The sequence below is a fragment of the Haliaeetus leucocephalus genome, unplaced genomic scaffold (genome assembly GCF_000737465.1).
Source record: "Haliaeetus leucocephalus isolate CR32 unplaced genomic scaffold, Haliaeetus_leucocephalus-4.0 Scaffold915, whole genome shotgun sequence".
Lineage (NCBI taxonomy): Eukaryota > Metazoa > Chordata > Aves > Accipitriformes > Accipitridae > Haliaeetus > Haliaeetus leucocephalus.
In genome coordinates this window covers 3,874,651-3,896,554 of record NW_010973351.1, presented here as the reverse complement: position 1 = coordinate 3,896,554, position 21,904 = coordinate 3,874,651, and the positions used below count along the sequence as shown (strand labels likewise).

The window sequence follows — 21,904 nt, the reverse complement described above, 5'->3', positions numbered from 1 at the left end:
TCATCTGACCAACTGACAGTAGAACAAGGTGGTTATGTCTTCATTAAATCTTTTAGTAATTATTAAGCTTTGTATATGCCTACCACCCAGAGGATGTTCTAGAGGGGCAGGAGCACAGAGGGACCATGGAGGCACTCCCTACAATGGCCTGGTGGCACATGGAGAGTAAGCTTTTTCCTCCTTCACATCCCACCCGTAAACCCACGCCTGGCCACCCAGCTCCTACCTGGCTAAATTACTACTTTGGTATTATGTAATCTGCTCTTTTAATCCCTGGAATTGTTCTTGGTGCTTCATATTTCTGAACTTTGACTGAATATCACTTCCAGAAATGACGACTTTACCTACATTCCGTGTGGCTGCTCCACGTCCACCTCCTTAACGTTTTGCCATCCTGTGATTCTACCACATTCACCAAAACAAACCGACCTGCGCTGTGGCTTCACAGCTATTTCTTACAGCCACAGCACTCCAAAATTCCTGCATTCCAGCTGATTACATGCTGCTAGCTACATTGCTGAAAGTTTCATAATGAAGAATGAAATGTGTAGTTACAAGGCAGCAACAGTACAGAGTCATGAATTTTGATTGGTGGATATAATTGCAATTCAGTGGGATTATATACACAATATTACTTGTAAAGTAGATACAGCCAATGCCCCGGGGAGACAGTATATATCTTAAGTACAGCAATATTAATAAAACCAGTATGAAATAGATTATATGAAAACAAGCTGAAGGCAAAATTAAGCATTATATGTCAAAAGATAAATATGAGAGATTTTCATACACCAAAACAAAAGCAAGATAACAACCAAGTGTCAAAATAGGGAGGAGAGGGCTCTACAGAGGTTGTAGACAAGTGTGATATCATTTGGACACTGAGGTTTTAACAAGTACAGGTACCTCAGGTTATTTTAGTCATCTAAGTCAGATGCCCTTTAGAGGCAGCTCCCTCTTTCCATTGACTGCATAAGAACTTAGCTCCCCCCAGGGATGCTCCTAAATTAAATGTCAAAAGTACCTTTAACTATGTAATACATGTAACCTTTGTAAAAGTGCCTGAAATCTCATAGTGATACAGGGCATTATATGCCCACACACTGTATAGACAGATAAAGATCCTGGTTGTGCAAAACCATTAATGAAGTACCTTAAATGCAAACAAAAAACAAACAAACAAACAAAAAAAAATCCTACTAATATGGCTTGAGAATTACTTTTGCTGGATATTTTCTGGATTAAACATTTAGTGAATATTGAATATTGTTACCTGTCCTTCAGTTCCTCTTTAGCATCAATTTAGACAAAAGCTATCAAAACCAGAGTGTTTTCTGAATAACAATGTGCCACTCACCTAAACGCTCCTGCTCTCCTAGACGAGGTAATGTTTTGTTTCCCTTGCTTTGGGCCAAGGAGATCTTCAAAAGACCACAAAACCATAGTGCTTGATGGACAAGGCCTGAATAGTTACCATGCAGTTAAAGGAGACACTGTTCCTCAGCATGATTTGATTTAATTGCTACAGACCCGGTGAAGTAAAGCAGCAGTCAGCCTGCAGCCATGGGGCACATTCTGCTTCCCACTGTCAGTCCACTGAGTTCATCAATTCAAGTAATCACAGCTCAACCTGACTGCCAAATGCTGATCCTCACTGGACTGTGAGCAACTTGGATAATGGTGTCGATATTTTAAGGGCCACTAACAAGTTACTGAGTTCTGTGGGAAACTGGTATTTAATTAATGTATTTTAGTGTTTGACTTGATGGAGTGATTACAAAAAGCAAAGCATGAAATGTGCAATTACATTTATCTGTAATAAGTCCCCATTACTTTTCTCCACGTGCTATTGGCTTGCATTATTTGCTCTCATTTCATTATTACCTACATCAAAGCAGACAGAACATTAAAACAGTTTACAGTCAATACCATACACCCTCTTTGCTTGCTGTACTCCTCAGCAGGGGCCATACTGACTCCACAAAAGCTATTTAGGTGGCTAGAGTTATTCCAGTAAGCACTGACACTATTCTATGTACATGAGCCCCTACTTGCAGCTTACAGCTTGCCGGTATTGAGGTCTATGTAAGCGCAAAAGCAAGCAAGGCTTTCACATTTATTAAGAAGTCACATCCAACCCTATGAAATGTATCTTTCACAGCTACAGAAAAAAAAAATTACATGCCATGAAATTTCATCATTTGCCAGCTTCTGTGCTAAATGAGACCACAGTAAAGGGATCAATCAGCACCCACTTCTTTCATTTGGCCTACCCGTAAGACACAGCTTTATTCAGTGCTCACTTTTTGCTCACTGGGGCGTGATTAAATATCGACTGCAGTCAGTGATGTTATTTCCACAGACACCTTTAACGGTTTGTGTAAGACCAGCTGAAGCCTTACCTGTGGGTATGAATCAGAGGTACCTCGGCTACATGTGAATAACACACTGCAGCCTACCGTCTCGTCGCCTTTGGATGAAATATAAATCACAAGTGATTCATGTTTATGCAAGTCTTCAAACAACTGTAACTCACCCAAACCCAAACTAGCTTTCACACCTCCCTAGTGAATATACTACCATCCTTCAGTCTCTTTTTTTTTCCCCTTTCTCTCTGATGCAATTGATCAAATGAAAGAAGAGTTGAAAGAGAACATGTTCCCCGTTCTTCTATTACTGGAAAATGCTTTTGTTAGTTTTGCTGAAATTTTCACAGAAACATTCACTTTTATGTAGGAAAGAGACATTCAGAATTTCTACTGGAGATAAAAAGGTGATGGTAAAAAGCAATGTTTAAGGAATCTTAATAATAATTGTTTATAATAGCGGTCATTAGCTAAACATTCTAGTAGAATTCTCCTGCTCCTCTTTTCTTCCCATTCTTCCCATAAAACAGCTGCAGGCTTACAACAACATGCCAAGATAATGTTTGAAACTGACTTTTCTAGTCAGTTCTGTTTCTTGCTCTGTGACGTGAATTAACTGGATTCATATAAAATCTACGACAAATTAGTGGCTCTAAATATTCCCTGAAAAAATACACCAAATGAAATGTGCAGTGATATATAGAAAGCCTTTTAAATTATCTTCTGGGTTTCCAAAAACACTAGGAGAAGATAAACCAAGTTCAAAATAACAGAAACCAAAAAGTAACCCTTATCTTCTCCCTTTTCCCTTAAAACTCATTTCATTACACAGAAATACTCACAACACTATGAGCTTCTGGCAGCTAGAGCCTTGGGTTGAACATGCAACCACAGCAATAATTAAATGCCCGCATGAGAACTGGAACAAGCAATGAACACTGAATGACAGGCAGCAAAAATCGGTTATCCCAACTGTTGAGGCCCTACAGAAATACTTCCCAGCCGTCACTTCTTCCTGATGACAAGACAACATGTAATGCCTTGTTTGGCAAACGCAACGGTACCTCTGCTGGCTTTTTCTGGCAAAGAGAAGGGGCTGCTACTGCAAACCAGTAGTAAAGTTATTCTCCAGAGGAAGTTCTTCACACAAGGTTCCCCACAGACAATTAGAGCCCTTGATTTATTTATACCATCCAGCAAACAGTCCATTGCCAGGAACAGATAGTGAAGATCAATTTCAGGGACATAATAAGAGAAAAATAAGTTCCCTTTCAGCATAAATTTGGACTATCTTTCAGAGACAAACACGTAAAACCAAATAACCACATTACCAAGAGGAACTGTATGTAAATTCAAAGACTGTGAAATGAAGAGTGTGAGGACTGTTGGCCAGGACCCCACTCTTGTAAGACAAGAGGACTAAGATTATCCTGGCCCACAGTGGGCAGTCCTTTGCTACAACAGGTAACTACACTCATCACCCAAGCTGCTTCCATCTGAAAAATAGGTAGGTCGTTAGTCTACCTTGCTCAAACCAGAACAGTGCTTCAGAATTGCATCCTCCTAGTAAGAAACTACATCTTATCCTCTAGACGATGTTTTTTCATGGTCAGTGTATTCTCCTATCTCCCATGTCGTCATCGTTTTGCTTTAATACCCACCTTCACCCACTTGCCTTCAACAGGTATTTCTCCCTTGACAAGCCAGTAGTACCTCTCCACCTGATCTGGCTAAAAATGCCATCTTCCTTTACTTCTAATGCATGATAAATCTGACAACCCATTCCAGGCCCAGTGGTACCTCTTCCAGCTGATAGCCCTTTCTGTGGGAGCGACAGGGGGATGGAGAGCATGGGGTGGGGGAGCAGGATGCACATTCCAGAAGAAGATCTCCGAATTTTGAAAAGCTAGAGTCATTCTCCCTAACTTTACTAGAAAAATACCTCCTCAGACCAATACATCCACATCTGTTGGCTTACACTCCTAACTGCTACTCCTTACCTGGTTTACACTCCTAATTGTTCTAGGAGTCAGAAAAAACAGCATTATTAAACCGGGAAGAGGTTTAATGCTTGAAAAGTCCACATATAATGCTTGACCAAGATCTCCTGTATCACCTTTTCACCAGTAAGCAGTCACCAATGTAAACTGAAACCACAAACAGGAGACAGCAACAATTTTTCAGTGTGCTTTCTACAGTACGAAAAAATGTTAAGTGTAGGAGTTTCAGTATCGCTTCTGAGTAACTGCTTAAGATTTATATCATGTATGGTGGGAATTTCATTTTAATAAGACACAGAAATACTGAGATGTTATTAGGGAGATAAGAAGTATGCATGAAAAACTACGTGTAAGCTTTTCTAGTGCATATGTATTGGGTTAATCTAAACATTTTTCCATCATAGTATCTTTTGGCAGCAATTCCCCACAGAGCAAGCCAGTTTAACTTTTACTTTATAATAATTTGATCCAAGCTGCTACCTCAAGTGAAACTTACTCAACTATAAACAGACCAATCTAAATGATAAGATTATGCTCAATTGCTTTACCTTTACTGAAGTTCACAGACTGCATTAGATATACAGATGACAATAATACAACTCATTAAATAAATTTATTTCTTATTTGGGGATTTTTGTGAAATGAGAAATATTTTGTAAAATTTTTCAGGACTGACTGTAATTTCCTAATAGCTCCACAAACAATGTAATACTTCAGTACAAAAAGCTTCACCTAATTGGAAAAAAAGATTTTTCCCACTCATAAATATCTAACAGACACAAACAGGTTTCTGTCAATAATTTAATAGGAATGTAATTATACATTGGCAAAAATGTTCTGTTAATACCTTAGTATATTTGGCCTAAATTAGTTTCTACAGCTTATTTTCCATTTATTAGGGTTCTTCTCAAGCATAGATTCAAAGTATTCAACAACCATTTCCAGGAATGTGCTAGGAATGAAAAAGTACATTTATCAAAAAATAATGTTATAGTAAACCACAGTTTTTAATTCTGAAGCAGTAGGACAACTGCAGAGATTTGTTAACTAGTTCTGACAAAAGTAACAAAATACCAGCTTCCTAATGACTAGGCCTGAACGCAGCAGTATGTGAGAGAAATCCTACCTAACACAGGCCTGCTTGTAATAGGAATAACAGCATACGGTTTACAGATATTCTATTTCTTTTAACTTCACTGATGTCTGGCATGTTATAGCTTACTAAAAAACCCTAAAAATCACTTGAGCTGTTGACACAAGCACATAGTTGATGACCCTCTTTCTAAAGGACTGTTAACCTGTGACACAGCCTTTGGAGGTTTGGACATTACTTTGAATCTACCTTTGGACAGCAAAAATCCACTGCTGGATACTGCCATACAGCTGTTTAGAAGGAGGAGTTTGTGGCTCTTCCAGAGACATTACCTTGCATTGGGTACAGACATTATCATTTCAGAGGTCAGGTTCTCTGACCTCTGAAGGGCTGCAATGGGACAAAAAAGTCTTTTTCAAAGTCCAGTGAGTCAAAAGGAACCCAAGCAAAGTCTGATTGAGTCTCCAGCTGTACTACAATGAATAACCAGAGCAGAACTTTCCCTTCAGGTCACAGAGACCTCAACTCTGTGGAAGAGAAGCAAGCTCTGTTCAAACATGAAAACATGCATCAGGGTCTGATTCAGAGCCTTTGAAGTAATTATGAGGCTCTGCTGAACTCTGTATGAGTTAAACCATTAACAAATACGCTATAATCAGCACTTCCTAAACATACCGCACTGATTACCTTTTTGGTTCCAGGCCAAGTTAAAGAGCTGGGTTATGATCTGCACAGAAGCTTCAATGACCTTTGAAACAAGTGAAATTCTCCTTTCTAGAATAAGATATGCTTGGCTTCTCATATTGCTACCTCCTCATATGGCATCTACAGGACATCTTCAGTCTCTGGGGTATGCATGCACTTGCTAGAAGTCCAGGTGTCAATTCAAAAAGTGAAACATTTTTAATAATCCATTGACAAAAGGAGTAGGAGGGCTATAACAGAGGCAACAGCAACAGAATCTCAAAATGACTTAAATCAGCTTACTAGAGTCACTTGCATCAAATGAAGAACTGCTCCAGAAGCATATTCAAGGCATCCAGGTGATTGTTTCCTCCAAGCACATAATACACCCCTTTATTTACAAATATGCACAGATAAGCCTGTGTATGCAGTACTGAGATGGGTATATGAATATATGTACATCAGTATCCTTTTAAGAGGATAATTAGTGTTTTCATGTTGCTTCTTGTGGCAGAACATAAGGAAAAGCAGATGTGAATCTGGAGACTCTCTTCTCTTACAGCTCTCTTCCACCTTCTCTTCTCTACCGCTTCTCTAACTTTATATTTTGATATTTTTGGCAAAGTGATAAGTTAGAAGTCATCACACCTGCTTTCAGTCTCACTTAATCTAAATTAAAGTCTACAAAACAGCATCAACACTCAACAAAAACAATACCAACTTTTGGTAACATACCAAAGTTGGGGTTTTTTTTGTCAGAATTTCTTTTCTTAAGGAAAGAAAAGACACTTCACGTTAAGTGCCCCTTCCCTTCCTCCCAAATAAGACAGACCAAAAAAAAGGTATCTAAAATACCTACGTTAACCATAGTTACTGCTGGATATCTCTGAAGAGAGTTAGGCACACTTCTAACTTGAATAAATTTGCATTCACTAGAGAATTCCACTACAGGGGACTGAGTTCTAATGCTGTTCAGCAAACTGCAAGTCCATTCAATCAACTGCTCTTCCCCTTTGCAACTTTACTTTGTTTATCAAGATGCTCTATGCTTAAATAAAAGTAGGATTTGGGGCACCTGTGAAGTTAATCCGATTTATGCTAGTACTAAGAGAATACAAATATCTGAGCATCATTAACCCAATAATAGACTGACAGTACTGATACAAATATAGAGAATTTCATGTTTGGTAACAACCTTCCAGTGGATACATTTGCCTACAAAAATGAGTTTCGCAGTTGCTCCTTTTTTTTTTTTTTTAATGGACCCAGCAATAAAGCAATTACAACTTTATCCCAATTTTATAACCATACACCTAAAGAATATTTTTCTGTGCTTCACTAAATCATGGCATAATTCTTCTCAATTAAAGGGCTTCTTTCAATACTAACGACATTAGAAATGAAAGAGAATTATAATTTCACTATAAATTATTCAAAGCACTAAATACAAATGGCCTCATTAACACTAGACTAGCTTTGAGAATGAATAAAAGATTATGCATAGAAAAACAAATACTCCAGTTTCCCTAATCTCTGAACTCTGAGCTTGAAATCACAACTCTGCCAGGACACCAGCTATCGTGTTTTGCCTCAAGGCAGCTGAGAAAACGTTATGCAATTAAAAATCAAGGTCTTCCCCCACAAAATGTGTAGTCTTGCTATATTTGAATAAATGACAAGACCAGACACGACATTCATACAACGTATTTTACTCAGTTTATGACACAAGATACTTGAAAATACTATCTAGATAAAACCACACATAGCATACTCTGCCTCCAGAACTGACTACAGGATTGGATCTCGAGTTTGAGTACCAATTTCATACCTGGAGTCTCCATAACTATCATAACCACACTGAAGTCCTGGAGTTCCCTACCCACACTAAAGCCTGGTCCTTCTTTACAGACCTCTTCTACTGATGCTGTACAAAACACAGATTGCTGAACACGCTTACTCCTTACGTGGGCAAAGGATGTCAGGTGGCAAGTAGAGAGTTATGCAAGCTAAGAAATTCAGGAATTGATACTGTAACGTGAAGCAAGGATGGAGAGGAATTTTAAGTGAGGTGAACATTATTTATGACAATGAATGATCAAATTAATAACTAACAGTATTATCATAAATGGAAAAGTAATAGTAATTTGCTAATATTTCAGAGCTAATTTCTGTTAATTTTCAAATACTTCCTCAGACTTGTTAGCCTAAAACTGTAACTAGAAATAACATAACAATACTATTGAGTTTCTGTAATGCGCTCTTACTGCATCCTGAAAATTTCTACTTTTTTTCTAATTTGTGCTGCAGGCATAATATTACCATATTCCCCCAAAGCAAATATGTTTAAGGCAACAATAGTACTTTTCATTCTTATCACTTGCATTTTAAAGCTACTTACTTGTCATTAAGATGAAATTCATTTGTAACTCCTGTTTATTTTTAGCAAAACTGCACGAACATTTTTCACCAAAAGGATCACCCACAGGAGATGTAAAAATGAAACACCTAAACATATCAAAACCACCTTCTAAAACAGCTAGTAAAGGTTCCCAGTGGAGCACAGAATGGCCAAGGTATGGGCCAGGGGGTTGGAAAATGTAAGGGAAAAGATTGTAACTCCAAGCAAAGGAAGCACAAAATCAAATTGTTTCAATACAAACTTAAATTTTAAAATTAGTATGTTAGGGTGCCCTCATTTGTGTCCTTGGTTACAGTTACCTCAGGAAGGACCTGATTTTCAAAGAATTCTAAGATCTCATCCATTGCAAATCTGGTTCAGTCAGATGTCTCAATCTGCCCCACCACCCTTCAAATTAGAGTATCCAAAATTCAAACACTTAAGGGGGAAAAAAATCTTGGTCAAAATATTCTGTCACAATGATAACTCAAAGACTGCATCTAACCCAATGCATACAACAATTGGTTCTACATGCTTCATTCCAGATCCATTTACTTCTAAAAACTGCTCTCCAAATTTGTGCCATAAATACCAGAATGGGAGTGATCCCTATTATGTCATGTAGTCACCAGCATAATGCAGGTAATGTCTCCCCGACAGTCAACCTAGAACGAACCCAGGCAATTAGCTGCACAGAACATCACGCAAGTTTCATGTGAGATAACTGCTTTGAGGAAGTTTGTTTCCAGATGGACAGTGAGCACTCCTCACTGTTTTGTATAAACACCAGATACCTGGTACTTTGCCTCCACAGAAAGTCAGGATAAATTGATAAAGTGAACCTCATAAGATCAGTTATTGCAGTGCACACAGATTTTTTTTTTTTTTTCTACAGCAGCAAACTACGGGCTTCCCTTCTCCAAATTCTGCTGACAGACAGACACAAGAAAGGCATTAAGTGTAAATTTTACTCCATGCCCACCCTATGCTCTTTTCCCCCTACCCCCCTTCCAATTTGAGACACATTTATTTCCTTCTGCTAAGAAAGATGACTGTTAGGCACTTTGTGTTCTCGCCACAGTGAGACTAAAATTCCTGGATTTTTATATATATACACACCCCAATTTATTTATATTTATTTATGTTTCTATTTATATATATACACCCATTGTAATGACTGTTCAGTGGAAAGACAATAAGAAACAATCAGTTTAGACAGGAATAGGTTCTTCCTTATATGACTTTTTTTCTCTGGTCTTTCATTTTTTCTCATATCATATGCCTGTCTACAAGCTGGGAACCCCAACCAACATATATCCAGAGACTATGTACATTAGACTAGACTGCTGTTTTCTTCTGAGTCATTCCACAAAGAATACATAGTGCAGTGAAGTAGATTCAATGCATGCAACACTGTCCGTAACTCATTTAAATTAAGAGCTTAAACAGTAAAGTTTCTCCTCTGGATTCAGCTATTTCTGTTCTCCAACTATGGGAAAATTCAATCTACAGCCAAAAAAAAAAAAAAAAAAAAGATGCGTAGTGACTAGAAAGACTGCAAGTCATGTAGATAGATTATTAAAAAAAAAAGTAGTATAAAAACTAGTCTCTTGTCCTAAAGGAAAAAACAAGAAAGCTCCCTTCCATACCCCACTCCTCATATCTGGAAGCTTTTTAAAACTATATTATAAATCTCAATTTTATTCATTTGAGAAATTCTCATGCTGTTTCAATACAACCCACGTAAGAACCCAGACAATTTTTAAAGACACAATCAATTCTATAAACATAAAGTTTAGGAGGCATTTGCAGAAGTGGGAACTAGCCAAAGGCAGGTTTTCCCCCTAACTTCCAATAGCCACTCATAAACAGTTTTACGTGTAACATTGAAATACAAAAACTGAAGGAGATCATTGTAAATTAACTGCCATTAGATTAGTTTAGTATGTAATCACATTTCTACCACTAGAATGGAAGGAAACAGCAGCAGGAGTGCCTGATATTAGAGGTTGAATGTACCAACAAGGTATCTAGTGTTCAGATTTGAAGATTTGATCAGACACTTTTGGAAATGTGACAGCTGTCATGAGATTATTTGGTACAGTTTCCCCCACTTCAGTGGCACTGAAGTTTATCCAGGAAGCGCTGCAGTATAATCCTCATGACACTTTACGAGTACACCTGTCCTTCTCTGTACTTGCAGAAATGGAAGAAAAACTGATTAAAGTTCCAATGGTAACAGCTATTTAATCTCTCAGGAGCTGTCACGCTCAGTGATGCAAAGCTCGGAGAATCGACCAAGTGCCTCCAAACAAGTGTTACATACTGTGAACTCTGCAACAGTCCACACATTCAAAGGAACAGAGGTTTTCATAATTTTTTTTTAATGGGTAGCTTCAGCTTCCATAAGCTAAAAAGCTGGATTTGCCTTTCATTAGAGCTAATCAGAATATAAATATTCCAATGAAAGCAGCTGTTTTAAAGTGTGACATTTGGGGGGTAGGGAGGGGAAGATTTCTGCCAACTCTTGAAAAATACCAGATGGAAAGGAAAGTCAGTAAAAAAAGTATCGATGTACCTCACTAGGATTTATACTTTTTCATCATTCACAAAGTAGTCAACCTCATACTATTACAGGCTTCTAAGGATAACTGAGAGGGTGAGTTACGAGAGGGAGAAACAGATGGCTTCACCCATTAGAGAGCATTTCACTGGACTAGACCCACCCTTTAGGCAAGCTGATATTGAAAAACTGGGGGTGGAGGGAGGGTTTGTTTTTATACAGCCTACATTTCAAGGAGGGTTCCTACAGTGCCACAGGAAGGCTTTGTCTTCTCTCCCCAGATCTCTCCTAGCGGGTCAGATGAAGCTGGGGCCACAGTAGGGCCCACTAGAAGACAGTCTTGGTTCCACAGCCCTGCGGTGTAGTGATGCTTTCTGTGCTCTGCAGATGAGCTTCACCGAGACTGAACATAAGGCAGCTCCTAATAAAATCATCATTACTTCCTTCCTCACTCCCAGAAGTCTGGTTTCTTTCCAAGCAGTAGTTTATAACCAAAGATCACTTTAAATACTATTTTCCAACCAAAAACCCCCACACTTCTACAGAAAGAGAGGACAAAAAGTTTAAAACTAAACTTGACAATGAGCTATGAAAATTACTATTGAAAAAGCTCTTTGTGACATGAAAAGGAATACTAAAGCAGCGTACTTTTTGTCCCAGACATCTGCCTCCTTTCCCCTTCCTCATATCCCACCTCTTCCTTCAGCTCAGTGTTTTACAGACACTGGAGAGGCTTTAAAGAATGCAACTGAAGTGGGAATCCCCATTCATGATCAACCCTTCTCAAGGAGAATATTTCACAGTATCAAACCCTAAACTGTTGTTATGATTAAAAAAAAAAAAAAAGAGTGCTTCCCAAGGAATAGATTTCCTTTATGTCAGAGTTACAATTGCAGTGTTTTGTTCATAGGAGAACCACTTCAATGCATAGTAATCCCTTCAATGCTTTAGAGCCATTAGAAAGGTGTGAGTACATCAATAGCTGCTATTCTAATTAATGAAAAGCTAAATTTCCACCTAAATCCAAAATCAGAGCCCTTACTCTGGGTTTACTCTACAGAAGAAAACCAAATTACTAATTTTATGGTAAGGGAAGTTATTCTGTTACTCTGGAACTGACCCTGAAGAAGTAGGAGCAGATACAACTGCTAGTGCCATGACATTTTAGCCAAATTCCACTTTAGAGAGTTTCACCCAAGCATGAATTTGGAACAGTTTCACTGAAATCCGCAATTCATTTACCCAAGAAATGACAGATTTATAGTTGTGGTTTCAACAAGACCTACATCAAAGACAACTTCCACACAAAAGTTAAAAAAAGAAAGAAACAAAGAAAGATTCTCACAAAGACTCCAGCTTTGCAAATTAAGATGGCTTTTGGGGACATTTAATGTACACAGCAAGTGATTTTCCCATTACAACTGTCATAATTTTTCTCCCTTCCTTCTGCATTTCTGCTCTTGTTGAGTTTGGAAAGATACTAAGACAGTTCACTGATCGAATATTAACTAGACAGTTAACAATCCTTAAAACAGAGGGCTTAATTTCATTACCAGAAAAAAAACTGGCAGGGACATGCACCTCAGTCAAATCAGAAATAGTTGTAAACAACATAACAGAAAGGAGTTTCTGAGTGCCACTCACAGGGGCTGGTCTGTCCCAGGAAAAAGGAGTCAGCTGCAGCGTAGTTCAGATGTGTCACTCTCTTTATTTCCTTAGTCTATCATCTTCAAAATACACATTTGCAGCCACCTCTTAAAGGTTATTTTTGCATTTGTATGTCTCTTGCATGTAATTTCATGTTACCCAAAACATATCTTACATGGTTTTTAGTTTATTTCATAGGTACTGCAAGTCTTCAATTCACTTCTAATCTATTTAAATGGCATCTGTTTTTCTTCACTTATACTAGCATTAAATTATCTCCTTTTTAGAAGGGCAACCAGTCATCCTGCATTTGTATTATTAGGCTGTCTCGGCAGCATTGTACCTCTCGCTAAACGACTATGCTGAGGTGGTAAGCAGAGGATTATTATCATATTGCTACACTTCATGACCACCCTCCACAATAATGTTACTTCTCAGGCATTCACATTCTTAAGGGAATGCATTTAAAAGCTGTTATTCATTAATCAAATGTTTCATTTGCTTGTGGACACAAACTCTATGATCAAGTAACAATAGAGTGCAATCAACTACGTACGGTTTTGTCTGAACATCAATTCGGTCAGCTTCCCAGCTACGCAATACTAGCGAGTTTATGTAGCATGTCTGCGGCTGGCAAAGGCTCCTTTTTCATGCAGTCTTTAATTTTACTCCATTCAGTTCATCAGGTAGGGAGGTCTTGCTAGTTAACCACTTTATTTATCTGCTTTTATGCAGTCTCATAAGAAGGCAACATGCAGTATCAGAGCAAATTGTTCATCACAACTGAGATCAGACAGGGTATTAAGAAGAGTCTCCCATTCTGCTCACTGGGCTTACGCACTCCTAAATTGATTAAATCTGTAACAAATATTTTCCTAGTGTGTGATGAATCAAAGACAATGACAGATATTTAAAAAGTTGCATACTGCCAGAGCAGCTGAGTAACATTTTGTTTTGCGACAATTCTAATTGTTTACATTAAAAGAAATTATAGGCAGATGTACAAATAATAAAAATATAACTCCCAGTCACATGTTTAATAAGTTACTTTTTAAGTTACACTCCTAATAAGTTACTTGGGAAATGAACAGCACAGATGAACAGTGTATTTTACTCAACAGCAATACAAAGTCCTATTTTTTTAAAGAAAGGCAACATATGTTTGTACCCATTACTGATACCACCAGTTCCAAATTACTGAATTATGACAACTTTAATGCATTGTGTGGCATGAACATAAAAATATGGAAAATCCTGGTCTTCAATTTCTTCCACAGGAAGAAATAAGAGGATAAACTTTCTGATGACTGTGTAACTTCATCTGACCTGTTCATAAGTTTGCAAAGGGGTACGAACAGTGAAATTTGGTGTTTAATTGTGCATTAATGAAATTAATTCACACAACATTAATTTAATTGATGAATATTTCTTCAAATGAGCTTCCTGTCATCTTTCCAAATTTTAATTTAGGACATTACGCTCCATATTGCCAGAAGAAGTAAGCTTAGTTGTGCAATCGTCCTTCCCCAGCTAACCATGTCACCAAAAGATCACATCCTTGGATATCTCTCTCTTTTAAGAAGACCTTAAGTGACAAAAATCCTGCCCAGTCATGTTCTTAGCTTTCTTTTAAAAGCATTTTAGATCCTGTTGCTCCAGGGACTAATCTGAATAAGCACAGAAACCACATCTTTTTTACATCTTTTGTAAAAGACACATTCCCCTGGCTGCTACGAGAAAGGAGTCATCATTCTGTACAATCCTGAAAGTTAAGAAGGGGGAAATAAAACACCAGTGAGAGAAAGATTTCTCTCCCAAAGACCTGCTTCCAATTTTATATGTGTATTTATTTCATCCACCAGAAAAAAAGTGACTTGACACTTTCTTGCAGGACACTCTCACAACAGCTGCCTGCCTGGGGTCGCACCCCCATCACAGGCACTTCGCAGACCATCGCTTCTCTACGGCAGGACAGAAGGCAAAGGGGCAAAGAGCACCACGGCACAGCATCTATCTGGGCTGCCACGAATACTGGCAGGAGAGTTACAACTTGCCTCATTAGCAATGAAACTAATTAAGTCTGACTTTCTACTGCTTTGTGGCCTGTCTTTATGCCTCCCTGCCCTACTATACCCCTGTTTCTCCATAACTCTGACACCCCTTTCCCACACCAGTTCTTGACACCTCCTTTTTCATAATACCTCCACGAAACACATCTCCTCCCAACAAATGTGACAGGAACCAGCCTGTGGTTCTCAGTAAGCAGACATGGTAACACTATCAGCATTATTAACTTAGGAAGAGAAAAAAAATTATACCAACCCTGAGCTGACATATTCCTAAGAAGAATCTTTTTTTATTTTTTAGTTGTTTTTAAGTTTCTAAGTTCAGTGAGGTATAAAAATTAAAAAAAAAACACCTTACTAGTATTTTAGTGTCACATAAAGGAAAACATCGGCATTGATGGCTTGGGCCAAGACAACCTAATATAAAAAGCCTGATACATTTGAGAGCTCAGCATCCTATTTCCTAAGTATCACCTCTGAGTGAAGCATCCCACTAGCCTCCTGCTCTGCAAATATATTGTGCTGTCTACTCATTTATCAACCTCTCATATCAGTGCTTTTTATTATGCAGTACTCTGCAGTATGGTCTTCCTGAATTCAATGACAGTCTTTTCACATCCAAGCGACATCTCTGCAGCATCTCTCTGATACCAAGTATGCAATGAATCAAGCCGATCAACAAAAACTGACCTCTCACCTCTCTGTTTTTCTTTTTGTCCTTAGACTGGGAGTGCCCTTGAATTCTGGCAAGCAGCTCAGATATGGGAATTGCTATCGTAACATAAAATAGAAATTTCAAGAGCTTCATGCGCCAGGTTCTGGTTTTGCAGAGGAAATTCCAACATAAGCGCAAGGACACCAGAAGCAGATCATATCTGTCTGAAAACTTACATACACTCTTTAATTAATAATCTTACATTTCTTATTAAAAAAAAAACCACAAAACACAAACCAAATCAGATATACATCGTATGGAAATACACAGAAATAGGCTGGAAAGAAATCAATACACATCTCACATACAGCAACATCATAACAACGGAGGAGGACAAACAGGAGAATCTAAGAGGAAGCAAAGGCAATGGAAGGAAGAAAGCACCACTGATGTGGGATTTTGTAGGAACAAGATTTTGGTGCATCTCCAATTTTTGCATAAGAGATAACAAAGTATCTTGTGCTTTTCTAAACAAAACACCTGCTTCTTTCAATACTTTCATACACTAATATACATCTTGTGCAGGTATTTATTTTAGAAATAATGTATCTTTTAATTAAAAGTGCAATTTTTTTTAAATGTGTGGCTGATACCCTGCAGCACCTATGGAGTTCCATAAAGTATCTTTCCAAATCTAGTAATTTTTTTTAATCTCTACATGTTGATTTAAAAAATCTAATGTCTGTATATGATTATTTCCTGTTGTAAAGAATCTAGTCCCAACTAATCGACTATTTATTTCTAAAACACACCTGAAAATTCTGAGTTCATGTCAACTGTATCAGGTTTATAGGGTTTGGTACTTTTTTTTTGCTCAACATTTCAGTATTCCAGACAGAGTTTTAAATGTCTTGTACTATGTGACACAGGCGATTACAGAGCCAGTGTAATGGTGCAGTGAACATCTTTATATGGGTATTACAACACCAAATCTGAAGTTAAAAATTAATGATATATATTACTCTGAGTAATACAATTCAAGAAAGAGAAGACATTACCTGTATCTTTCAGGGAATTTTTTTTCCTCTAACTAAACTTTAAAGTAACTAAAACTTTATTCAGTGCTGAAATATTACAATGACAGTATCATTGTCCACTCTTCACTAAGACCTACATCCATCACAAAAAGCAAAAGACCACCCAGCTCTGGGTGATCAACTGAAACACCAGTCCTGCACAGAGCAGACCACCGATAGCCTTCTGAATCCTGAAATGCAAGGTAAGAAATTCCTTAATAGTACCTGTTACTTCTATGTAGGCAGAGGAAAACATCTGAAACTAATGCACAGTTGCTGTTACTGCATTTGGTACTAAATCCACTTTATGTTCCACACACGCTTCCTCTTTGATATCAATTCTTTAGATAATAGCTTATTTAGATAACTGCTGCTGACTTGAAATCGACAGGAAGCATTAAGCCTTTACATGAGCATATATACTGTTTTTTACAAAACAATTGTCACATAGTTATGCAGTTACACTTCCCATACCACAGCTTCTTTTTATGATACCTTCTCCACCCACTAAATGAACCTTCCCAGATGTCTTCTAGCATTTCAAACTGTCCAAGAGCAGCCTCCTTCAATAAATATAATTTCTTTTGCTTTCTTTTCCCTGCCAAATTAAAAAAAAAAGTGTTTCACAAAATCAAATCATATTGTGACAGAGGGGCTACAGAGGACAGGAGCAGGTTACCAGCCAGAGATCTCACAGCTGCTGAGGAGAGGAACAAGCCTTGCACCGTAGTAGGAAGAGGAGCTCTCACCTTTAGACACCAAAACAAGAGGTTTAGAAGATTTCTTCTCTGTTCAGGCTGAGCTAGAGATGAGCTAACTCAGTGAGACTTACTCTCCAGCACAATTAGCAGCTCTTCTAACGACACAGGAACTTCCAACAAGACAACAAAAGCAGCCTTATACTTCCCCAACCCATTGCTTTTGCTGCCTTTGTTTAGAAGAGGTAAACACTGGATTAAGATTAACATATGCCAATCCCTGCACATGGGTGAAATCATTTTACCTTTCTGGGAGATGCTGTCTCTCCCAGGACTGTACCTGCCTAGCTTAATTCTGATCAGCAATGGGTGGGTGGGCTTGAGGGAACTCACAACTAAGTATTGCATCTGACCGTAAAATGGCACATGCCTTGCTTCTGGTTCAGCACAGACCTTAGACAACAATGAATCAAAATAAACTTATCCTTCGTTATCAAATTAGTTTTTAAATGGCATAATGAGACTTGCATATTGCTAACTTCCTCAAAGAACAATATTGGTCAAAGAACCTAACTACAAATGTTTTGCTGAACACACACAGTCACTTAATCTTCAAGAAAAAGAAAAAAGAGATTCATCCACAGTTAAAAATTATTAATAATTAGGAAATCAGCAGAAAGTAACATAAACACAAGCAGACGTAGACAGCTACCAGATCAAACAGAATGGTTTAAAAAAAACAAAAACAAAACAAAAACAAAACAAAAAAACAAACCTCTGTAGATGTAAAAAAAAAAGAAAAATCAAATTATTTTAGGATACAAAAATTATTCCAAATAGTTGGGGGGGTTTTAATAAAAGAAAAAAACCTCAGACACGAGGCTGGTGGAATTTCTGGTTTGACAAAGCAAGCAAACTGGCATAGCAGTAGAGAAACTGAGGTCACACCTACATTTGCAATCAAGAGGTGAGCACAACTGTTCAGGTTCACAGTACACTCATCTTCACAAGTTTCATAAAATGTGAGCATCAGCTACCTATCAACAAAATTACCCTGAGCTGCCACACCAGAACGCATTTCCTATTTCTGAAATTCAGCCAAAACATCAGATTACCCCAAACGTGACAAAACAGATAGGCTTTTCTGTTCTCAGAGGACAGAGCTGACCTTTGCTAACCGAGCCACTGAGTACTAACTAACTGAAGTGTACAGAGAAGACCTACTTTTCCCATTCTCCTACTTCCAGGAAAAGTCTCAGTGCAAATAATTACCAGCAATATGGGTAAAAAGTCTTATTTTTGTGTGAGGTCAGATGCAGTACCCAGCTATTCCTTAACCGAACAATAAAATAAGCTCTCGCACAGGTGACCAGTTCATGGGACATCATTTGAGTTTCAAAGAAACAAAGGCCAATTCTGTTACTCAAAGCTTAAGTCAGCCTTTCCTTTTTGTTTAACAAGCCAGCTACATTATTATTGTTAGTTGTATGTAATCACACATATCGCAAATCCTTATACTACTAAGGTAACACATGATTTGTCACATGACTGTTATTGAAGTACAGAACAGTGACTGATTTGACACTGAATGTGACAGTGCATCTTACCTCAGTTAAATACTATCTTCAAATAGTCAGCAGCCCTTAAAGAATACGTGATCGCTAATACAGGCTGGTTTTTATTTGGGGGATGGGTATCCACTGCTTATCGCTCTTGGAAAGCTCCCACTGAAACGGACACAGCTATCTTAGAGGAGAATACTGGCACACAGCTGAAACTGGAAAGGTATCTTGGGATTAAACGCTGCATCGCAAATCACATGTCAGCTTTTTCTTTTTTAAAACCATGGTACAAACTGAAGCTGATATTTTCTTTGCTATGATAAACATCACAGAGGCATATTCATCCCCATTACTTAACAACAGAACCTATAAACTCCCGCTGATTTCTTTATCCATTTCTAAAGCACAGTTTACAATCCTACATTGCAGATAAGGGTACACTGCTCACAAGATTAAAGTCAAGGTCACATATTGCGCATATGCTGCTGCCCATGAAACAGGGATCCGTTTCACAGACTCCACATATATTTTTAGAAGGGGCTGCTCTAGCCATCAGCTAACAGCCCTTGAATTACAAAAGTGAAGATAAACTTTGGCTTAAAAGGTAAAATTTAAGGCTTCTGTGCCGAAACAGACAGACCCCTGCTGACTGAAGGAAATAAAGTAGTTCCTTTTATTCCTTCACAAAACCTGAAGAGGAAATCCCCAACACACTCAGTACGAGCCTAACTTTCTTTCTGATGGAGCCAAGAGTGAAACTCCCACAGACTTTGATAGGACCACAGGTAGACCACCTTTGAAAAATCCTGAGTTTACAGTATGTCCGGTAGCCAGTGTTCCCTACACACATCTGTAGTACCTTCTTCTCAACAGGGATTTCTGCAACTATTCATACTAGAGCTACAACAGAAGCATGAGCACCATGCAAGCAAAGGTTTATAACACAGAAAAGGTTTCTGCCTTCCCCAGAGAACACCGTTTGCACAAGATGTCCTTAGTGGATGCCACCAAATATCAGCAAGCACGAAGAAGTGAATACATTGATATGCAACAATTATTATTATCACATGCTGCTTGTAAGAAGATGACACTTCCAAAATTGAGCATTAGGCTTACATCATGGATATCTGAAGAGGGACTCCAAAAATTCTGTTGACATAAAAAGTGAGCAGCAAAATCTGGATTTTTATCCAACTTTAATGATGGAAAGATCTTTGAGGCAAGCCCCAAATAAACAAAGCAAGACATTACTGTTAACTACTTAAAAACAGAGCTCATTCTCCTTGGTCTAGTGGAACTAGTTAAGATTGCTCTTTACTACAAGGGATTAAAATTGCCGCACCTTTGTGCAGTAGGGAGACACCCAGCAGAGATCAAGCCCATCAACAGCTACAGGTTCCCTAGTGAATCAGTGTTTGTACAGTCAGGACACTGTAATCAGGACTTACCCTTAAAGCTGTCCTGAGGCCACCAGAGATGTAAAACTTCTACCTCATCCCCCAGCCTGCATGTTCTGGCAGGTCACTGAAAATGCTTAAGTAGCTAAATGCCTGAAAGTCCCACTAATTTTTTATAAGTCACTTGGAGAAGGCCCCTTTACTTACTATTGCTGCTGCCAACCTATACCTCAGCCACCTCTCCTTTGCCTTATTTCAGCAAGGCAACAAAGACCTCGAGCTTTAAAAGGCATTTCATAACATCAACATCAGTGTGTCAAGACCTTCAGCACGTGGGGATACAGACAGCTACATGGCTAAATAAAAGGAGGCCAAGGAACAAGTACAAGCAACATGCTTATCATCCCCACTGCCCCGCTGTCAGCCAGTTCCTGGACTCTGTCCTGGACTTGTCCAACTAGTCAGCTCTGAGACAAACAGACCTGTATGGCAGGGGAGGCTTAGCCTTACACAGTTGGCCTAGGAATCTGCCCCTGGACGCCTCTCATTTGGCACTACTGGCATCACTTGAAGGCTTGACTAGAGGAGATACGCCCCTGTTTTTAAGACAAGAATCCCAGACAGGACACCATATGTATGTACAGCGATCAGTTAAGGACACTGATCTTTCTCACGGAGGTGACAAGCTTTCAAGACGAATGGATGACGATTTATGAATTGAGTAACACATTAAAATTCTGAAGGGGAAAACAAAGGGCAGAAGGAATTCACAACCTAGGTCACCTTACCACAGACTATTATGTGATTTCAATTAGCTAATATTATGACAGATTCTATTTTATACCCTGTATTTGGTTTTGCTTACCTTTTTCTGGAAATATTCTAAATTATCTATCATCCACATATCATTTTAGTAAGTTGCATGACCAAAGTGTAACTCAGTAGCCTACGTTAGCCAAAACATTTTCAAGTGGAGGTGAACTCCTAATGCTTTGCCTTTGCAGTGACCTCCATTTGGGAACCCGGACTGATCCGCTAGACATCATTCGTTACCAGATACACTTTATTTCAAAACCAGGGAGCCTCCGGAGACACGAGCCTGAGTCCCAGGAGTTTTGAAAAGTCATCTGCTTAAATGTCTAAACAATGTTTGCAGTTAGTTACAAAACACCCACTTTTGAGAATCTTGGCCTGAGCTTAGGACAAGCAGTTTCTTGTTATCAAACTTTCACTGATGCAATATGACTAATACCAGACTGTGAAATTAACTTACTGAATCTTAAAGAAAAAGTTCCTCAAACTGCTGCTTGAACTTAAGTTTTCCCGCACCCCTCTAGAGGCAAAGAGTAACTCCATTCTCTACTAAAGACCCGAGCGTGAGAAAGCCCGCTCTTGCATTCGATCACCAAAATTCAAAGACATGACAAAAAGGGGCAGTAACACGAAACTCTTAATAGAAAGAGCGGCCTAAATAACATTGGTTGGGGTGTCCCGAAACTGTTATTTACTCTGCTCTCTGACTCTGTTTTTCCCCTAAGTCTTCTGAAGGGCTGATACCGCAGGCATCGATACCTCTTTAAGCGCAACAGATTATTGTAGTATATCCCTCACGATCAGATTTGAAGTAATATTGTATTGAAGTAATACTGTTCAAGCAACGTTTAATGCTGGGGGGGGGGGGGGGGGGGGAAAAGTTTTC

General features: G+C 38.5%; 1 protein-coding gene across 1 annotated transcript in view; it reads right to left on the bottom strand.

The window, feature by feature from the left end:
• MOCOS (molybdenum cofactor sulfurase) overlaps positions 1–21,904 on the bottom strand; it is a 219,387-nt gene that overhangs the window by 196,845 nt on the left and 638 nt on the right. The window lies entirely within an intron of this gene.